Source organism: Micromys minutus (assembly GCF_963924665.1).
Source record: "Micromys minutus genome assembly, chromosome: 13".
In the NCBI taxonomy this organism is placed as follows: domain Eukaryota; kingdom Metazoa; phylum Chordata; class Mammalia; order Rodentia; family Muridae; genus Micromys; species Micromys minutus.
This window is the reverse complement of record NC_137982.1, coordinates 58,679,389-58,702,178: the sequence shown is the minus strand read 5'-3', so window position 1 is coordinate 58,702,178 and position 22,790 is coordinate 58,679,389. Positions and strand designations below refer to the sequence as shown.

The 22,790-nt window shown below is 34.3% G+C and overlaps 1 pseudogene across 1 annotated transcript; it reads right to left on the bottom strand.

The window, feature by feature from the left end:
* Positions 1 to 14,102: 14,102 nt before the first annotated feature.
* Positions 14,103 to 15,015, bottom strand: LOC308429063 (olfactory receptor 4C11-like; annotated as a pseudogene). The gene has a single exon. The product of its transcript is annotated as an olfactory receptor 4C11-like (transcript).
* Between the last annotated feature and the right edge of the window lie 7,775 nt (positions 15,016 to 22,790).

Genomic DNA, 22,790 nt, shown 5'->3' with positions numbered 1-22,790 from the left:
GAGTTTTAACATGAAGTGGTATTGGATTTTGTCAAATGCTTTCTCAGCATCTAGTGAGATAACCATGTGGTTCTTTTCTCTGAGTTTTTTAATATGGTGGATTTCATTGATAAATTTCCTTCTATTAAACCATCCCTGTATCACAGGGATGAAGCTTATTTGATCATGGTGAATGATTTTTTGATGTGTTCTTGGATTTGGTTTGCAAGGATTTTGTTGAATAATTTTGCATCAATATTCATAAGAGAGCTTGGTCTGAAATCCTCTATCCTAGTAGGGTCTTTGTGCAGTTTAGAAATGAGGGTTATTGTAGCCTCAAAAAGTGAGTTTCGTAGTGTTCCATCAAGTTCTATTTTGTGGAATAGTTTGGATAATATTGTAATTATGTCATCAATAAATGTCTGCTAAAACTCTCCACTGAACCCATCTGGATCTGAACTTTTTTTGGTTGGGAAGATTTTGATGACTGTTTCTATTTCTTTCGGTGTTATGGGATTATACAGATGGTTTACCTGTTCCTGGTTTAACTTTGTTATATTGTATCTCTCTTTGGGAATTCATCCATTTCCTCCAAATTTTCCAGCTTTGATGCGTATAGGCTTTTGTAGTAGGATCTGATTATTTCTTGAATTTCCTCAGTTTCAGTCGTTATTTTACCCCTTTCCTTTCTGATATTGTTAATTTGGATACTCTCTCTTTGCCCTCCAGTTATTCTGTCTAAGAGTTTATCAATATTGTTAATTTTCTCAAACAATCAAGTCTTGGTTTGTTGATTCTTTCAATGGTTTTTTTTTGTTTATATTTGGTCTATTTCTGCTTTATGTTTGATTATTTTTTGCTGTCTACTCCTCTTGGGTTTATCTGCTCCCTTTGGTTCTGGAGCTTTGAACTGTGTTGTCAGGTTGCTAGTGTATGCTCAATCCATTTCTTTTTGGAAGCACTCAGAGCTATGAACATTCTTCTCAGTACTACTTACATTGCATCGCATAGGTTTGGTTATGTCTTGTTTTCATTTTCATTTAATTCTAGAAAATCATTGATTTCTTTCTTTATTTCTTCTTTGACCCTGCTATCATTTAATAGGGCATTGTGTATTTTCCATGCATATATGGATTTTTGTTGTCTTTGTTGCTATTAAAGTCCAGCATTAGACCCTGGTGATCTGAAACAATGCATTGTAGTATTTCGATCTTTGAGTATCAACTGAGGTCATTCTGTGTCCAATTATGTGGTCAATTTTTGAGAAGTTTCCCTGAAGTGCTGAGAAGAAGGTGTATTTTTAGTTTTCAGATAATATGTTCTGTAGATATTTATTAATTACAGTTTGATCATAGCCTCTGTTAGTTTTAGAGTGTCCTTGTTCATGTTCTGTTTCCATGATTTGTCCATTGGTGAGAGTGGGTATTAAAGTCTCCCACTATTATTATGTGGGGTAAAATTTTTTTTTGAGCTTTAGTAGGGTTTCTTTATGAATATTGGTGCTTTTTTTATTTGGAGCATATATGTTAAGGATTGAGAGTTCCTCCTGACTGATTTCCATGTAATGAGTAAAAAGTGTCCTTCCTTAACTCTTTTGATAACTTTTGGTGTAAAATCTACATTATTTGATATTAGAATGGCCACTCCAGCTTGCTTCTTGGGGTCAATTTCTTGGAACGTTTTTCCCAACCGTTTATTCTGAGATCCTGTCTGTCTTTGTCTCTGAGATGAGTTTCCTGTATGGAGCAAAATACTGGGTTTTGTTTATGTGTCTAGTCTGATAGCCTATATCTTTTTATTGGGGATTTGAGTCCATTTATGTTAATACATATCAAGGAATATTGGTTGCTGTTTCTTGCAATTGTTGCTTTTGTAGGTTGAATTGTGCCTGTGTGTCTTTCTTCTTTTGGTTTTCTTGCTTAGAAGTTTTCTTGTTTTTACTATGATGTGGTTCCCCTCATTGTATTGGGTTTTCCATCCATAATTCGTTGTATCACTGGGTTTGTGGTCATATATTGTGTGAATTTAGTTTTGTCTTGGAATATCTTTGTCTCGCCATCTATGGTGATTGATCAGCTTGAGCTGGCACTTGTGCTCTCTCAGGGTCTGCACAATATCTGTCCAAGCTCTTTTAGCTTTCATAGTCTCTGTTGAGAAATCGGGTGTGATTCTGATTGGTCTGCCTTTATATGTTACATGACCTTTTTCCCTTACTGCTTTTAGTATTCTTTCTTTGCTTTGGGCACTGGTGTTTTGACTATTATGTGTCAGGAGGAATTTCTTTTCTGGTCCAACCTATTTGGAGTTATGTAGACTTCTTTTATGCATGTGGTCATCTCATTTTTAAGGGTAGGGAAGTTTTCTTTTATGATTTTGTTGAAGATATTTACTGTACTTCTTAGTTGATATTCTTCACCCTATTCTATTTCTATTATCCTTAGGTTTGTTCTTCTTAATTTGTCCTGGATCTCCTGCACATTTTGGGTTAGGAGCTTTTTGGTTTTTGCATCTTCTCTGACTCTTTTGTCTGTGTTTTTAATGTTGTCTTCAGCCCCCAAGATTCTCTCTTCCATCTCTTGTAGTCTGTTGGAATTGCTTGCATCTGTGACTCCTGATTTCTTTTTTAGGATTTCTACCTGTAAGGTTGTCTCTTTTAGTGTTCACTGTATTTTATCTATTTCTGTTTTAAATTTCTTCTTCCATTCCTTCATCTCATTAGTTCTGTTTACTTCTAGTTCTTTGAGTTCTTTGAGTGTTTTTTCTTGCTTCTTCTTTAAAAGCTTTTAATTCTTTATGCTTTTCCTCCCGTTCTTGTTTAAGGATCTCTATCATCATCTTGAGGTAGGATTTCGTTTCTGAGTATTCTTTTTCTGGAGTGTTTGGTATTCCGCTGTTTTTTGTGATGGGAGAGTTGGATTCTAGTGTTGCCAGGTTGTCTTGGTTTTTCTGGGATACATTCTTTTGCTTTCCTCTTGCCATCCTGTTGTCAGTGATTGGTTCATGACTTTCCCTTACCCTGGCCTGTGTCCCTGGATCTCAGCTGTCCCTGGTGGCGATGTTTTGAGTGCCTGTTTTGAACCCTGGAAGCTGCCAGCTGGGAACAGAGGGCCCGATTGTGCTGGGTTCCTAAATCCCTGAATCAAGCTGGGCAGGCACACACTTTCAGGGTGCTCAGCTGAGATCTCTCTGCCCCCTAGGTAGTCGGAATCCGTTCTCAGCCTGTTCTCACCAGTCCTGTGTGTCTGAGTTTCTGCTTTTTCTGGTGGCAGATGTTCGGAGTGCCTGTTGTGCATTCAGAAGCTGCTGGCTGGGAACATAGGGCTGGATGCAGCCGGGTTCCTGGATCCCTTGATCAAGCCTGACTGGCAGGCGCACACTTTCTGAGTGCTCCATTCAGATCTCTCTGCCCCCTGGGTAGTCAGAATCCATTCTCACCCAGTTCTCGCCAGTCCTGTGTGTCTGGGCCTCCGCTCTTTCTGGTGGCAAATGTCCACTTATTTATTTTTCAGGGAAGAACTGAGGCTTCTGCATTTTGGCCTTCCATCTTTTTTGAGCTTCATATTGTCTGAGAGTTGTTTCTTGGTTATTCAGAACTTTGTGGGCTAGTATCCAATTATCTGTGAATGTGTATCATGTCTGTTCTTTTGTGCCTTGTTTCCTCTCTTGGGGCCTATGCCCCAGCCTCACAGCTGGTCCAGGTTTAATCAAACCTGTGCAACTGATCTGTGAGCTCAGTCCCAAATCCTGATGACAGAGATCCGAAACTGTCCTTTTCTTTTTTAATAATATATTCTCTATATTTACATTTCAAATGTTATACCCTCCCACTCCCCACTTCCCTCCCACTTCCCCCTCAACTTGCTTCCCTGAAGATGCTCTCTCTCACTATCACTCTCTCCACCTCAGTGCCTTAGCCATTGATGATATTGTTCTTCACATGAGGGTGCAAACTGTTCACCTCTTACAGACCTTTCTCTATCTCTTTCATTGTGGTCCCTGTGTTCAGTCTGATGGTTAGCTGCAAGCATCCTCATTTGTATGTATATGACTCTGGGAGAGCCTCTGAGGAGACATCCATGTCTGCTTCCTGCGAGTAAACACTTGTCATCAGCAATAGTGCTTGGGTTTTATGGCTGCACATGGAGTGGTTTTCCAGATGATGCAGTCTCTGTAGATCTCTTCTTTTTTCAATCCCTGCTCCTTTATTTGACCTTGTATTTACTCCCTATTTTGTTCTCCCTTCTTAAAAAAAAGAAAAAAAAAGAGGCATGTACAAGCTAGTCTTCCTTCTTTTTGAGCTTCATAAGTTCTGTGTGTTTTGGGGGTATCCACTTATAAGTGAATACATACATGAGTATTCTTTTTTGACTGGGTACTTCATTCAGACTGATAACTTTATGTTCCATACATTTACCTAGGAATTTAATGAACTCATTGTTTTTAATAGTTGAGTCATTCTCCATTGTCTATATGTACCACAATTTTTGTATCCATTCCTCTCTTGAGGGACATTTGGGTTCTTTCCAGCATTTGGCTATTATAAATAAGGCTGCTATGAACATTGTTGAACATGTATCCTTGTTAGATATTGGAGCTAATTTTGGGTATAAGCCCAAGAGTGGTATAGCTGGCAGTTCAGGTAGCACTATGTTCAATTTTCTGAGGCACTGCCAGAGTGATTTCAAGAGTGGTTGTACCAGTTTACATTCCCACAAACACTTTATCCACATCCTTGCCAGCATCTGCTGTCACCTGAGTTTTTGATCTTACCATTCTTACTGGTGTAAGGTAGAATCTAAGTGTGGTTTTGATTTGCATTTATCTGATGACTAGGGATATTGAACATTTTTAAGTGTTTTTCAGCCATTCATTATTCATTTGATGAAAAGTTTCTGTGTACCTCTGTACCCCATTTTTAATAGGATTATTTGATTCTCTAGAGTCTATATTCTTGAGTTCTTTGTATATATTGTATACTAGTCCTCTATCACATGTAAGATTGGTAAAGATCTTTTCCTAATCTGTTGGTTGCCATTTTGTCCTTTTGACAGTGTCCTTGACCTTTTATCAGTTTGGCAATCTCATGAGATTCCATTTGTCAATTTGTGATCTTAGAGCATAAGCCATCTGTGTTCTGTTCAGCAAGTTTTCCCCTGTGCCTATGTGTTCTATGTTATTCCCTACTTTCTATGTTATTCCCTACTTTCTGTTCTATTAGTTTCAGTGTACCTGGTTTTATGTGAAGGTTTTCAGTCCACTTGGACTTGAGCTTTGTACAAGGAGATAAGAAAGGATTGATTTGCATTCTTCTCATTCTGACTCCCAATTGAACCAACATCATTTGTTTAAGAGGCTGTCCTTTTATTCAATGAGTGATTTTAAGTCCTTTGTCAAAGATCAATTGACCATAGATGTATGTGTTTATCTCCTGGTTTTCAGTTCTAATCAAGTGATCTACCTGCCTGGCCCTGTATGAATTCCATTCAGTTTTTATCACAATTGATCTGTTAATACAGCTCGAGGTTAGGAATGCTGATTGCCACTGACGATTTTTATTGCTGAGAAATTTTATGCTATCATGAGTTTTTTATTATTCCAAATGAATTTTCAAATTGCTCTTAATAACTCTATAAGGAATTGAGTTATAATTTTGTTGAGGATTGCATTGAATTTGTAGATTGCCTTAGGCAATATGGCCATTTTTATAGTGTTGATCCTTCTAATCCATGAGCATGGAAGATCTTTAAATCTTCTGAGGTCTTCTTCAATTTCTTTCTTTAGAGACTTGAAATTCTTGTCTTACAGATCCTTCACTTCCTTGGTTAGGGTCACACCAAGGTATTTTATAATTTTTGTGGCTATTGTGAAGGATGTTAATTCTCTAATTTTTTCCTCGTCCTGTTGGGCCATTGAGTAGAAGAAGGCTACTCATTTGATTGAGTTAATTTTATAGTCAGCCACATTGCTGAAGGTGTTTATCAGCTGTAAAAGTTCCCTGGTGGAATTTTTGGGGTCAGTTAAGTACACTATCATATCTTCAGCAAATAGAGATATTTTTACTTCTTTCTTTCCAATATATGTTCTTTTGACCTCTTTTTGTTATCTAACTTATCTGCCTAGTACTTCAAGTCCTATATTGAATAGGTAGGGGGAGAGTGAACAGTCTTGTCTAGTCCCTGCATATAGTAGAATTGCTTCAAGTCTCTCATCATTTCGTTTAACATTGGCTACTGTTTTGCTGTATATTGCTTTTACTAGGGTTACATGTGTGCGTTAAATACCTGCTCTTTCCAAGACTTTTAACATGAAGGGGTGTTTAATTTTGTCAAATACTTTCTCAGACTCTACAGAGAAAAATCATGTGACTCTTTTGTCTTTTACTTTTGTAGTGGATGACACTGAAGAATTTCTGTATATTGAACAATCCTTGCCTCCCTGGGATGAAGCCTACTTGGTCATGATTAATGATCATTTTGATATATTCTTGGATTTGGTTTACAATAATTTTATTGAGTATTTTTGCATCAATGTTCCTTATGGTATTTGGTTTAAAGTTATCTTTCTTTTTAGGGTCTTTGTGTAGTTTAGGAATGAGCATAATTTTGGCTTTGAAGAATGAGTTGGGTAGTAATCCCTCTTTTTTTCTTTTGTGGAATAGGTTGGAGAGTATTGATATTAGGTCTTCTGTGAAGGTCTGATAGAATTCTACACTACACCCATCAGGTCCTAGGGTTTTTTTATTTTATTTATTTATTTTTTGGATGGGAAGTTTTTGATGACTGCTTCTATTTCTTTAGGGATTGTGGGGCTGTTTAAATGGCTTATCTGATTCTGATTTAACTTTGATATCTGGTATCTCTCTAGAAAATTGTCCATTTCCTTTAGATTTTCTAGTTTTGTTGAGCATAGGCTTTAGTAATAGGATCTGATGATTTCTTGAATTTCCTCTGTTTTTGTTTTATGAGTCCTCTTTCATTTCTGATTTTATCAATTTGGATACTCACTCTTTGCCCTCTGGTTAGTCTGGCTCTCTCCAGTTTCTTTCATGAGTGGCTCAGCACTATGAGGTTTTCTTCTTCTTCTTCTTCTTCTTCTTTTTCTTCTTCTTCTTCTTCTTCTTCTTCTTCTTCTTCTTCTTCTTCTTCTTCTTCTTTCATTTAATCCCATAAGTTTGCAAATGTTGTCCCTTCATTTTTTATTAAATTTGTTAAAGTCTTTCATTTCTTTCTTTATTTTTTCCTTGACCAAGCTATCATTAAAAAGAACGTTGTTTAACTTCCATATGTATGTGGTCTTTTCTTGTTGTTGTTGTTGTTGTTATCATTGAAAGCCAGGCTTAGTCCATGTGATCTGATATAATGCTTGGGATTATTTTGATCTTTTTGTATCTGTTGAGACGTCTTTTGTGACTAACTATATGGTCAATTTTAGAGAAGGTGCCATGAGATGCTGAGTTATATTCGTTTGTTTTAAGATGAAATATTCTATGGTTGTCTGTTAAATTTGTTTGGTTCATAATTTCTGTACGTTTCACTACGTCTCTATTCAGGTTCTTCATCCATGACTTTTTAATAGATGAGAGTGAAGTGTCAAATGTTCCCACTATTTTTATGTGTGGTGTAATATATGCTCTGAGCTTTAGTGGAGATTTTTTTTTATATGAATGTGTGTGCTCTTATATTTGTAGCATAGATGTTCAGGAATGAGAGTTCATCTTGATAGATTTTTTATTTGATGAGTTAAAAGTGTCCTTCCTTGTCTTTTTTGATAAGTTTTGGTTGAAAATCTATTTTATTCAATATTATTATGGCTAATCCAGCTTGTTTCTTAAGACCTTTTTCCTGGAAACATTTTTTCCCAACATTTTACTCTGAAGTAATACCTGTCTTTGTTGCTGAGATGAGTTCCCTGTATGCAGTAAAATACTGGTTCCTGTTTACATATTCAGTCTGATAGTCTGTATTTTATAATTAGAAAATTGAGTAATAGTGATTGCTTTTTCCTACTATTTTTGTTGTTACATGTAGAGTTATGTTTGTGTGCTTTCTTTTTATAGTGTTTGCTGCAAGAGACTTAGTTTCTTGATTTTCCTAGAGTGAAGTTTTTCTTTTTGTGGTAGAGCTTTCTATCTATTATCTTTTGTAGGGCTGGATTTGTAGACAAATGCTGTGCAAATTTGTTTTTGTCCTGGAATATCTTCATTTCTCAATCTATGGTTATTGAGAGTTTTGCTGGATGTAGTAAGCTGGACTGGAACTTGTGTTTCCTTGGGGCCTGTATGATGCCAGTCTAGAAACTATTTGCTTTCATTGTCTATGTTGAAAATTCTGGTGTATTTCTGATAAGTCTGCCTTTATATGTTACCTGTTCTTTTTCTCTTACTGCTTTTAGTATTTTCTTTGTTATGAGCATTTGTTGTTTTGACTATTATATTTGAGAAGAATTTATTTTCTGGTCTAGTCTATTTAGGGTTCTATAGGCTTTTTGTATGATTGTGGTCATCTCTCTCTTTTTTTTTTTAGATTAGGGAATTTTTCTTTTATAATTTTGTTGCAGTTATTTACTGTGCCTTTTGGTTCATATTCTTCATCCTCTCTTGCACCTATTATCTTTAGGTTTTTGTCTTCTTATTGTATCCTGTGTTTCCTGGATGATTTGGCTTAGAATCTTTTTGATTTCTCCATTTTCTCTGACTGCTGTGTCAATGATTTCTATGGTATATTCTCTCCTCCATCCCATGTATTCTATTGGTGATGCTAGAATCTATGAAGCCCGATGTATTTTCTGGGTTTCCCAACTTCAGGGATGTTTCCTTTTGTGATTTCTTCATTGTTTCTATTTCAGTTGTCAGTTCTTTTACATGGTTGTTTGTGTGCTTTCTTGAAGCTCTTTAAGTGAGCTTTGTGTTTTTTGTGTTTCCTCTTTAAGAGCTTCAACTTGTTTGTGTATATTCTTCTGGTTTTCCTGTACTTCTTTAAGTGTGTTATTTATGGGCTTCTCAAAGATCTTCATCATTATCCTAGAGTATGATTTTAATTTCATATCTTGCTTTGCTGGTGAGTTGGAATATCTACTATTTTCTGTGGTATAAGAATATGGTTCTGATATTACCAGGTTTTCTTAGTTTCTGTTTCTTGTGCTTCCCTCTTGCCATCTTGATATAGGTGGTGCTAATTTATCCTGTCGTCTTTTACTGGAGCTTGTGTCTCTTTCTGGGTCTGTGGGCCTGTGGTCTCCAAAGGGAAATTGACTCTGGCTGTTCCTCTCTTAGGGTAGGCTGTGAGTTCCAATGGCAGAACCCAGTCATGAAGTTGCTGTGTCAGTTCTGGCCTTGGTGTGAAAGTTTGTACTTCCAGGCAATACCTCTACTTTGTAGTATGAGAGTTCTGAGTGGCCTCTTATTTACACTTAGGATGAAGAGTGCTCCTGTAGCTCTTCTGTGCTCCTAGTGATCAGCTTTATAAGCTTCATAGGGTTGAGAACTAGTTGTGTGTCATGTGATTTAAAACTGCTTGTAGATAGTGATTTTTTTTCTTTTTATTGGATATTTTCTTAACTTACATTTCAAATGTTATCTTCTGTTCCATTTACCCCTCTGAAATTTTTGTATCCCTTCCCCCTCCTCCTGACTCTATGAAAGTGTTCCCCAACCCACCTACTCTCTCCCTTCTACATGCCTTGGCATTTTTCAACACTTGGGTATTGAACCTTCACAGTGCCAATCACTTTTCCTCTCTGTTATGCCTGATAAGACCATCCTCTGCTACATATGTTTCTGGAACAATGGATTCTTCCATATGTGCTCCGACCCACAGAACAGTCAATGGTAACCCAAGATCACCTAGGAAAGAATGGGAGAAGAAGATGTACGAAGAAGGTCAGCAAGTCAAGTGGTCTGATCAAGCTGACAATTTTTTTTACATGCTAATTTTTTATACAGGTAGAAGAATGAAATAAGGTATGGGAAAGTAAGGCATGGAACTAAGCGAAATTTCCAGTTAAGGAATTTCTCACAATACCCTTTATGAAGAATTATTTGAGGAGAGGGCCAACCTAGGTGCAGGAGGGAATGTTCTGCCAAGCAGGATCTGTTGAATGGGTGACCGTTCCACTCGGCTAGCTACCTGAATAAAGTGAGCTCACCTATTTTCTGGTACAGGGGCTTTACTGCAGGAAACAGAAACCTAAGCTGAGATCTATATAAAATTGTGTTACTAAGGCTAAGAAAATTTCTCAATTCTGTCAGCTCTTGGCACATGTGTGCTCTTTGGTTGGTAGTTTAGTCTCTAGGATTTCTGTGGGTTTTGGTTGGGTGATATTGTTGTTCTTCCTGTTGGGTTGAAAACTCCTTCAGTTCCTTGAGTGCTTTTTCTAACTCCTCCATTGGGAACCTGTTCTCAGTCCAGTGGTTGGTTGAGAGCATTTTACTCTGTATTTCTCAGGCTCTGGCAGAAACTCCCAGGAGACAAGCACCTGTCAGCATGCACTTTTTGGCATCGACAATATTGTCTAGGTTTGATGATAGTATACAGGATGGATCCCTGCAGTCTTGGATGACCCTTCCTTCAATTTCTGCTTTGTAAATAATTTTTTTAAAAAAAACCTGAAATTTCACCTCACATCACTCAGACTGGCTAGGATTAAAAACTCAGGTGACAGTAGATGTTGGTAATGATGTGAAGAAAGAGAAATACTCCTCCATTACTGGTAGGATTTCAAACTGATACAACCACTCTAGAAATCAGTTTAGCAGTTTCTCAGGAAAATGGACATAGTACTCAGAAGCTATTCCACTCCCGGGCATATACCCAAAAGATGCTCCAGTATGTAAGAGTGACACCTGCTCCACTATGTTCATAGAAACTTTGTAATAGTCAGAAGCTGAAATAATGCATATGTTCTTCAGCAAAGAAATGGATTTGGAAATTGTGGTACAGTCACACAATGGAGTACTAAACAACTATTAAGAGCAACGACTTAGGAAATTCTTTGGCAAATGAATGTAACTAGAAAATAACATCCTGGGTGAGGTAACTGATTTACAAAAGAATACACATGGAAGTCACTCACTGATAAGTGGATATTAGCCCAAAAGCTTGGATTATCCAAAATACAATCCACAGACCATATGAAGCTCAAGAAGTTAGAAGTCCAAAGATGGGATGCTTCAGTCCTTTTTAAAAGGGGGAACAAAATATTCACAAAGGACACACATAGACAAAGTTTGGAGCATAGCCTGAAGTATAGTGTTTTTTAACAAATGGATTCATAAGCTAAATATAATTGAAACTTGGAGGTATATTGATGGAGATAGGTCATTGGGATATGCTCCTAAATACTATATCTTTCCTCAAATCCTTTTTCACTCTCTGTCACCAGTATCATTAAGCTACTCTGCTAAGCTGCAGACTTTGTAACATGATACCCAGTTGCACCATACATAAATTGAGAAACAGGAGACTCACAGACAATGAACTGAAGTATGTTAAACTATATAGTAATTAATTGTTCATTCTTACAAATAGTTTTAATGAGTTTTATCTAAACTATCAAAATTTTATTAATTCAATCTCTACACCTCAATAAAATATATTATTCATGATAAACATACAGTTTAAATTTTTCCTTTCAATAAGAATATTGCCTAAGTAAACAAAATGTTCGATAACTGACTTAGCATCATGATAGTTACATGGTAGATTTTGGGATACAATCAAAGACAATTGAACTCTCAGCCTTGGGGAATTATTGTCAAATATTTAATCAGGAAAATACTACATTTAAAATGTTTTAAAATATGACAGAGAAGCTAAGATATAATTATATGATTGCATGTTGTAACTACATCAATGAGTGCATTGATAATTATGAATAAAGCATAATCATTTATGGCAGGAGTTTTTCTGGAAATAATATCATTCTTTGAAGCCATATATTACTTAATGATTTCAATTTTCCCCCAAAATTTCTGGAGCCTAAATTGACACAAAAAATAATGTAGGTTAAAGAAAAATATTGCATAGTGTACATTGATAGTATGCAATAAGACTAAGTGTTTAATTCATAATGTTTATTGTGGTACTCTTTATAATTCATAGTTGTTAAGTCAACTATATATCTATAAATAAAAGGTTATAGATGCTTGCAATTAAAATTTATTCAGCCAGAAAAAATATTTTATATACTGGAAATAGAGCAAACTATTTTGCTTTGCTTTATTCCTATTAAAGCAAAATAGTCAAGGCATATATTTTTCATGTTTATGAATGTTATAAAGAGAAATGAGTCCTGAATGCACATATGTCTGAAGGCTGAAATGAAAGTGTCTAGGAGCATGAAGAGAAATAATGGGATAAGTATCCAGAAAGTTGACCATAACATATCAGTACCAATAGCCATATGATTATCATTAGAATTGAAATCCTATAGGAAGAAATAATTGAGTACATATCTTGTCAGTTTGCTTACTACTTTAGCAAATAAAATTGAATTCACTTTTCAGATAGGGTATGGTGCCTCATGTCTTTACTCACATCATTCAAAAGACCAAGAGAAGAGGATCTCTGTGTTTAATGCCAGCTTAATGTATAAAATTAATTTCATTGCATCCAAAGTTTAAAAATAAAACAAATACAAAACTATTAATTTTGAATTAATAATGCGATTTTTAAAAATATATCTTCAATGAAAACACTTAGCATTAATAAGTTAATACATGACTCCTTTATTGGTGAAAATAAATCTCTACATATCCAAGGTTGACGCAGTCAACAGTTTTACATTAATATTTACTTTTACATCAAGCACTGAGTTTTGAAAGTGTGGTGATATATAATATGAAATTGTGAAAAAGAATCTTCAAGCTGCTCAACCTATTTTCCTGATAATGAAAGTATATGGAAAATATATGAATGTTCAAAAAAGGAGAAAGGTGGTAAAATCTTGATCAAATTATAATCATGAGAACATTCTTTAAAGTTCTTTCTGGTTCTCTCTTGAAGATGGCTGAGGGAAAAAATTTGTTTAGTAAGACTCAACAGTCATGTTATTAAAAAAAACTTAATAATTACTAATAAAACTTTAAGAATTATTGTTGAATAATTATTAATAATAAATAAATCTTTTATGTGTCTGTATACCATCACTACAAGAGGGTTGTTTTGCTAAAATCAGAATAAAAGGGTTGGCTTATACCAAGAGGTTATATATGTTTAATAATAACAGAAAAAACACATTAATAGCAGTAATTTTTCCTCATATGTAATCTCCTCAGCCTTAGGTAACGAAATGAATATGTCATAGTTTTTCAGTCCATGGCTGAACCATCTCAAAAAAAAAATCACTTGTTAGTTTTTAGCTTATGCTGAATCCTCCTTGAAGTTTGCCATAACAGATTTTAATTACTTATTCAAAAGATATGGTAGATCTTTACTCAAATTTAGTGTTAGCCTTGTGTGTGTGTGTGTGTGCATCCCTATGAGTTCACAACGCAAGGGTCTTCTACTGTGTTGTTTCAATTATTTAACCTGAAAACCAACCCACTGGTAGTCTAAAGGACTAAGACCATAAGAATTTAGGCAGGAGTAAGCATTTGTTGAGTTTATAGAAGATGAGTGTGCATTTCTGGTAAGCACTCTTCTGCAATGACAGTGTTCATTACTAACATGTGGTTAAACAAGGCTTTGAAAAATATGAGGCTAAGGTAAAGTGTTCTTTAAGGGCTAGAAAATTGTTGATAATTGCTTCTTACTATTTATGGATAACCACATAAAATTATTATATGATGCAGCATATATGGAGGAATAGGCCTTTTTAAGAAGTAAAAATGGTTCTTCAGTAATAAGAGTTTCCTCTTGCACTAAGGATCATAATCACATAAGCCCATGAAAATGTATTGAGAGGCCACAAAATATCAATGAGAATAATCAGAATATGAACTCATTAACATAGCCCAAGTCTAAAGTCAGTGAGTTCATTTTTAAAGATAAAAGTTCAAATAAGGTACTCTTCTCTTCTATATACATCTTTCTAACATGTCTCCTTTGACATTCTCTATCTTTACTGTTTTTAGATTTTAAAGTTTGCTGGAGATAGAATCTTCATATATTCTTTATCAATGACAGTCATACTTTACCACACCATAACTTTGTCATGGCACTTTTTACTTCTTCATTCCTCAGTGTATAGATAAGAGGGTTTAGCAAAGGTGTCACTATTGTATAAAATACAGACATCATCTTGTCCATTGGTAAAGTGATTAGTGGCCGAGTGTATATGAATATACATGGAACAAAAAATATGACCACCACAATGAAAGGAGAACTGCATGTAGACAAGGCCTTTCTTCTTCCTTCTGCACTGTGGTTTCTCAGAGAGTATAAGATTACAATATAGGAGATAAGAAGTATTATGAAACTTAATGTGCATATGGCTCCACTATTAGACACAACTAGCAAATTTATTACATAGGTATCCATGCATGCAAGTTTCATCAAGGGCTGCAAATCACAAATATAGTGATCAATCACATTTGGTCCACAGAATGGTAATCTTAAAGCCAAAAATGTCTGTGCTGATGAATGGATACAAGATCCTACCCAAGCAAGAATCACTAATATGTCACATGTACGCAGATTCATTATAGTTGTATATCTTAGAGGCTTACAGATTGCTACATAGCGGTCAAAGGCCATGAGGATAAGCACAAAGATCTCCATACACCCAAAAAAGTGGGCTGCAAAAAGCTGAGTCATGCATTCATTGTAGGTAATATTTTTTTTTTTGAAAGAAGGAGTCTACAATCAATCTAGGTGCTGTAGTTGTAGAGAAGCAAGCATCAGCAAAAGACAAATAGAAGAGGAAAAATTACATGGGACTCCCAAGTGTCTGACTCATCTTAATCGTCACCACAATGAGAAAGTTTCCCAGTAATGTTATAAGGTAAAGAATCAAGAAGAACCCAAATATTGCCTTCTGTTTTTCTTGATCCTGAGTCAACCCCAAGAGAATGAATTCACTTACACTGTTGTTACACATGCTATCAGTGGCTGTATTAGCTAGAAATGGCTGAAAAATATTTAACCTGCAAACAAAGAAATCACATATTAAAATCAACGTACAGATGTTGGTTGAAATTCCTAAATTATGTTAGTCTCATCTGCCTCTGAAATACATGAAAGATATTTTAAAATTTCAATATAGATACCTATGTGTCAATCAGAATTCCCATTGACTCATTTAATTGGACTGGACCAAAGCTCAGAACACCTAAGGAACAATACACAGAACATATGAAGCTAAAGAAGAATGAGACCCAAATATGGATGCTTCAGTTCTTCTTAGAAGGTGGAACACAATACTCATGAGAGGAAATACAGGGACAAAGACTGGAGCAGAAAAGTGAAAAAAAAACCATTCAGAGACTTCCTAACCTGCAAATTCATTCCACATGCAGTCACAAGCTCAAACACTGTTAATGATGCCAAGAAGTGCTTGCTGACAGAAGCTTAATATACCTGTCTCCGGAAAGGCTCTAACAGAGCTTTAACAATACATATGAGGATGCTTGCAATCAACCATGAGGACCCCAATGGAAGAGTCAGGAGAGGGACTGAAGGAGCTGAAGACATTTGCAACCCAATATAAAGAACAATAATATCAACCAACAAGAGCCCCCAGAGATCCCAAGTTATAAACAACTACCAATCAAAGAGTACACATGGAGGGCACCAAGGCTTCAGCTGCATATGAAATGAGGATGGTCTTCTATGGCATCTTTGGGTGGGAAGACTTTTGGTCCTATGAAGGCTATATGCCCTACAATAGGGGAATGTTAGGGCAGTGACTCAGGAAGTCGTATCTGGGAGAGTACCCTCATAAAAGCAGCAGTTAGAGGGAATGGGCTTTGGGGTTTGTGAGGTAAAAAACCAGGAAGGTAGATAACATTTAAATGTAAATAAATACAATAACCAATATAAAAGAAAACAAAAAGAAAAGAAAAAGGCACATATGTTTTTCCTAGCTCCCTAATCAACATGTGTCTGTTGGGTGTGTTGGGAGGCTATGAGCCCAAATATTTTCTATTTATATAGGAAGTGCTTTGAAAGAATAAGTCTTATTCATGCATACATCATGTACTTGTAGACCTGTTGTTAAGTCTACAATCTATGTAATATTAGAAGCACTACTTAATGCAATGAATCACTAAGCATAGTGATTCCATTATACAAAAATCTCAGAGCTATTCACTACCTCTTTTTTCTAATTTTCCTGTTTCCTTTAGCTCCTGGATATATTATATTTACATAAGTGTATTTAATTCAATTTTATTATGAACTTCTTGTTCAGTATAACATCTTATTGTAAAAACATAAGGCTTTGGATAATACTTTAAGTTTGTTATTCTGGTAAAAAAATAGCATTTTCTTGGTGTAAGATTTATATTTCATTAGAGATTTTATTTTTTAAAACTAGAAAAATATTACTTAGAAAATAATATGAGATGTATATACATACATATATAATCTATTTTATATGAGGGTTGTAAACTGATACAACCACTCTGGAAATCAGTCTGGTGACTCCACAAAAAAAAAAAAAAAAAAAAAAATGGACATAGTACTACTACCTGAAGATCCAACTCTTCCACTTCTGGGCATATACCACAAAGACACTGCAATATACAACAAAAATGCATGCACCACAATGTTCATGGCAGCTCTATTTATAATAGCCAGAAGCTGGAAAGAACCCAGATGTCCTTCAGTAGACGAATGGATACAAAAATTGTTGTACTTTTACACAATGGAGTACTACTCAGCTATCAGAAAAAATGACTTAACAGAATTCTTAAGAAAATTGTTGCATCCAGAGAATATTACCCTGAGTGAGATAACCCATTCACAAAAGAACAGACATAATATGCAGTCACTGATAATAGGATACTAACCCCATAAACTCTGAACACCCCAGAAACAACTCACAGACTATATGAAGCTCAAGGAAAAAAAAGACCATTATGCTCAATCCTTATACAACAAGAAAACTTTGACTAATTCCAGGTTACATCCTGTTTTACATGTACATTTTGCTCATTGTAACTAGTAAGGCCTTAATGTGCACTATCAAACCTTTGGAAAAATAAGCCAAGCACTGACAAAAATGTATTCGTATACTTTTATGCAAAAAAATGCTTAAACTTTGTTCATTTATTTTTGTTTTTAAAAATAAAGTTGTTCAAAAAAAAAAAAAAAAAAAGAAAAAGTCATTAGTTGCAATGTTAGATTTTATTGAGGTTTTTGGTTGTATATTCAAATATTTGTGTTTTGTGTGGCTCAAAGAAGTCCTCAGTGTAATGTCAGTGCCTCATTTTGACCTAGATTTTCTATAAAATTGTTTGTATGTTTGTACTCATTTATTTCTTTACATGTGTTTTCCTCTCTTTTACCTTGTGTGTGTGTGCATTGTGTATGTCTGTGAGTGTGTGTTCATGAATGTGTATGTTTGTGTGCATGCATATGTGCTCTGTGTGTGTGTTTTGTGTGTGTGTGTGTGTGTGTGTGTATTTGTGCCATCCCAGTCATGCGGAGGCCAAAAATTAGTTTCTCCTTTCAATGTTGGGATCCATAGAATTTATCTCAGCCTTTTAGGCATGGGAGTAACTCTTTACTTGGAATCCATTTCTATAACCACATGCTTTTATACGTTACAGTCCTAAATATCAAGTTAAGTTTAATATTATAATACCATATTCTTTCAAGAGACTTATGATGATTCTAATTTTTACTTTATGAATAACAACTTTACAAAAAAAATGAATAGTGAATAATAAAAAAATTAACTAATGGTAAATGAATCATCATTATTTACTGTTTTACATTCTTTGTGTATATTGAATTAGAAATCTATATTTATGCACAGATTTAAAGATTGAAGATTGAAATAGCTTGAAATATTGAAATATTGAATAGCTCCACTATTAATTTGTTTTTTCTATAATTTGTGGTTACTATGAAATTACCAAAGCAAACAAAATATGTGAGGATGGTCAAAAAGAACTAACTCTGATTTCCCACTTTTGCTATGTAGAAAGAAAAATGTCAAGTTTCTTATATTTGATTCTAGAGAGATTTGAGTCTATTTGTATTTGTGATTTGTGCATCATTATATTATATAAAAGTTTATCCAGAATTAAAGTTCTGATAATTCTTTAAATAAGCTAAATTCTGTGATAACAATTTTATTTTATGATATCATTTTATATGAGTTAGTTGATAGAAATAAATATACTTCATTTTTCTCAGATGAATTTTATGATGTTCTTACATTTTCATTTTTTTTTCTGAAAATGTGATACTTTTACTAACCTTTTTAAAGCATATTTTAATTTTCATATATTATTAAATAGAATTCAATCTAGCAAAACAATGTGACTTGTTAGCTAAAATTAAGGTTGGCTTTTGTCAGTGATAAATTTTTTTGCTGTAAAATCTTCACATATCAGTTAGTTCAATTTTCCATATTTTACTTTAATCCAATATGATGTCATTTATAATATGGAAGACATTTTTTACTCTTTTATAATTACCTTTATTTTTAATGGATTAATCATGAGAATCTGAGAAGGTAAGGCTACTAAAAACAAATTATACAATCAAAATTTAAATGAAAAAATGATTGTAAAAATAGTTAAATATTTAAGGCACTATTTTGTTACATTAGAAGAAGAGAAATCATTTTCAGATAAAAATAAATGATTTTCCATGTGACATAATGCTCATGGAGGAACTTAAAATTACTTCAATAAATGAATTAAATGCTCAAATAACAGAGGTCAGTTTGCAGCCAGATTATCAGGTAACCTGTGAAGAAGAGTTAGAGTTGTTTACCACCCTGATAAGCACAATCAAATAGCAATTATCTGCACATAAAAATATGAAATTTGAACACTACAATATTCATATGTAATTGTATTTTGACAATCCATTTCTATTGGATTGTTATAAAGGTTAGTTGTCTCAATATAAACAAGGTATGTAGACATGTGGCTATCCTCTCCTGTTCCACTGGTTTAGTAACTGTCATCCCTTAAATAAGCCTTCCACTTCATAAAACTTACATTTCAGGTTGTTTATTTGCTCAATTTTTACATTGTCTTAAATCTAAATTTCTTTGCAAAGTGGCTGAAATGAAAATCTTCCTTACTAATCTTAATAGCTATTTGGTGGTTGCCACAAAACAGAAATAACATTTAAGGTTTTATTTACTGTGTAAATAAAAGGATCAAAGGTAGGATTGTGGGCAAGGGATAACATTTGAAATGTAAATGCAGATAATTTCCAATAAAAAAGTGCATAGAATCTTAACAACAAAATCTCTATAATAAAGTAAAAATTAAAACATAACATTGTTATAGTATAGATTCTAGTAATGTTAAAGTAAGAGAAATGAAAGAAGTGAAATCACATTTAGTGGAAAATATATGAAAAATACACTTCCAGGCAAACAAATCATTACACCCCCTGAACAGAACACTCCAAAAAGAGTAAAAATGTTTACAAAGATATAGGTTGTTTCTTAGAAGATATTCATTAAAGCAATGAACTGAATTTTGGGTATCTTACCATTATTACATTATAAAATTGCAGGACACAAAATGTATGAATACAACTATTAGGACTGATTCACCAGGACTTGGTAAAGTACTCCCCAGGAAAAGGTGCTGTTATCAAGTCAGACAAACTAAGATTGATACTATGAACTACATGATGAAAAAGACTCATTCCTGTAAGAAGCACAGTGACTTTCATAGATATTTCATGAAACCACACACACACACACACACACACACACACACACACACACACACACACACACACAGGGGGAATGTGGAAGTGAGAGAGGGAGAGGGAGAGGGAGACAGACAGAGAAATGTAATAAAAATTAAGGCAAAGTTTCATTATTCTCCTGAAATAAAAATAATAATCACTATTTATTCAGTGGAATTTTATAAATTTTGTGTGTCTCTAGTGAGATTAACTGTAATGAAGAGATTACATCATTCAAGATTCCAGCATCCACCTGCTAAAAACGTTTGCCTTTCTTACATGTAAAAAATAAATAAATAAATTTAACTTTATCATGCCAAATTGCAGGTGTTAGAAGATTTAGAGCACAAGTCTTGGCTTCTGCTTCTGTATCATATTTGGGAGCTATGTGATAAATAAATGAGTTTTTGTTATGTGTGCAGATGGTCATAACTTAACCTTGCCTTATTAGGTATAGTGCAGTAAAACTGAATAAAAAATATACAGTGTTTAAGCAATACTGAAAGAAATGAGTACTAGAGATGCCCTGACTCAACAAATACATAAAAAAATTAGTAATGTAAGTCTATTAACATTTTTGATGCTGAGAGTCAATAAAATGTAGAACAGAAGCCCCACACAGCATTCTGTGTTTGACTGAGAGGACTAGAAGTTCTCACCGTCAAGTACTTCCTAGAGAAATAGCAAAATGAAATGTTGTCCTTCTACTTTAAAAAAAATATTTGCCTTGTTTAGTTTATGGGTCTTTTTACACAATATTTTATCATTATTACTTTGTAAATTCTCATAATAAAATTTAGTTGAATAGATACAATAAATCATATTGTGGTACATAAATACAAATATAGACATTCACATATTTAATGATGTTTTATATCTTTTTGTTTCTATTTCTCTTGTCTATATTGTTCTCTTCCATGTATTACATATGCATGTATGTAGTCCTAGAAATTCTTTAAAAAAATTGTGGACTTTAGACTTATGTCTTCCCTATGTTTAACTAGAAAGCAAAAATCAACACTTTATTTTTTTAACTTATATTTTTCACATATACTATTCCCTTTTGCTTCTTTTCTATCATTGTTTTAAATGGACAGCTGGTCATATGAAATCAAATTATTTACATGCTATAAAATCACTACTGTGCTTGAGATACTCACTATGGCTTTCACCATTACTGTTGCAGCCATGAATTTTCATCTGTGCTCCATTCACTCTATGCAAACACCCCTAGAGAGACTTTTTTTACACAAAAGTTCGACATTTTGTATCCAGATTAATTTTCCTCTTCTAAAACATCTGCCCCATGTTTTTTTCTACAGATAAAGAACCAAATGCAACCTTCAATTCCCCAGCAAAGCCTCTCTATATTTATATAGTCAACGCCCAATTTACATATACAGATCTGTCATAAGCTTTTTGTGTATTCACTGAATCATTTGATCTCTAGGACATCCTTCTGTGCTTTTTGTTCGAGCATTATTAGTTTATTCAGTCTTACCACTCAAATACAGCAATTTTGTATCGCTCCAGTCTGCACACATAAAATCTTGCTGCATAGCTGCCATATAATGCGCAGGACCAGAAGTAAAACCTTTGTGCTTAAGGTTTTCTAAACCTATCCCTCTTAGTCAATTATATATATTATAAATATTAGAATTGTCATTAGAATGAACATAATGTCACTGTCAGTTACCCTCAGAGGATGAGATCATGAGTTAAGCCAGGGAACATTGGATACATGGTTAAAAAAGAAGTATAGGTGATGAGTGTTTAATGATTGAAATACAGTTTTTTTTCATTGTATTTGCCATTATATAAAACCCATAGGATGAATTAAAAACAGAAAAAACATGCCAGACTCCTACACAGCTCTCATCAGCATCATACTCTCTTTCAGCAGCTTCAATACACACGGATTGTCGATTCACAGGTCCCACACCAACTCTTGTCCTGACTCCACTCTTTGGAAATAAACCTGCAGGTACCCCCAAGTCACAGTCCAGGATCTCAAAGGCCAGTGTACAATAAAGAAAGAAAAACTATTTACAACTTGCATTAATGGATAAAACACGATTCTGTTACATTAGGTTTTACAGGATTGAAAATTAACATGAGCTGACAGTGATCCTACCTACACATTTGACTCTTCCTTTTTTCTATCCTTCAGTTCCCTCCCTCTCTCTGTCTCCTGTGATTTTGTTTCCCTTTCAAATGTTATTCAAACATTCTTGCTTGGATCTTCCTTCTTGTTTAACTTCTTTGGGTATGGAGGGTGTAGTCTGGTTATTCTGTACTCCATGGGTAATAACACTTAAAATGAATACATACCATGAATGTATTTTTTTAATTTTGGGTTACCTCACTCAGGATATTTTCAATTTCCATTCTCTTGTCTGAAAAATATATGATGTCCTTTTTTTAAATAACTGTATATTATTCCATTGTGTAGATGAACTACATTTAGTGTATCCATTCCTCTGTTGAGGGTCATCTGAGTTGTTCCATTTCTGGTACTAAAAATAAATCTGCTATAAGATTAGTGGATCACTTGTCCTTGGGGTATGGTAGAGTTACTTTTGGGTATATGATCAGATATAATTGTATCTTCCAGCAAACTATTTCCAATTTTCCAAGAAACACATTGTTTTCCAAAGTGGTTATAAAAGTGTGAGGTCCCACCAGGAATAGAGTTTTCTCCTTTCTCCACATCTTTGCCAGGATGTGCTATCATTTTTTTTTATCTTTGCCAAGATGAGGGGTGTAATGTAAAATTTCAGATTCAATTTAGTGTGCATTTCCTTGATGACCAAATATGTTGACCATTTCTTCAAATGCTTCTTGGCACTCTGTATAGAATTCTATTTAGCACTGTGCCTCAATTCTAATTGTTTTTTTTTTTTAAATTTCTTAGAGTCTAACTTCTAGAGTTCTTTATATTTTTTGCATATTAGTCATCTATTAGGTGTAGTGTTAGTGAAGATA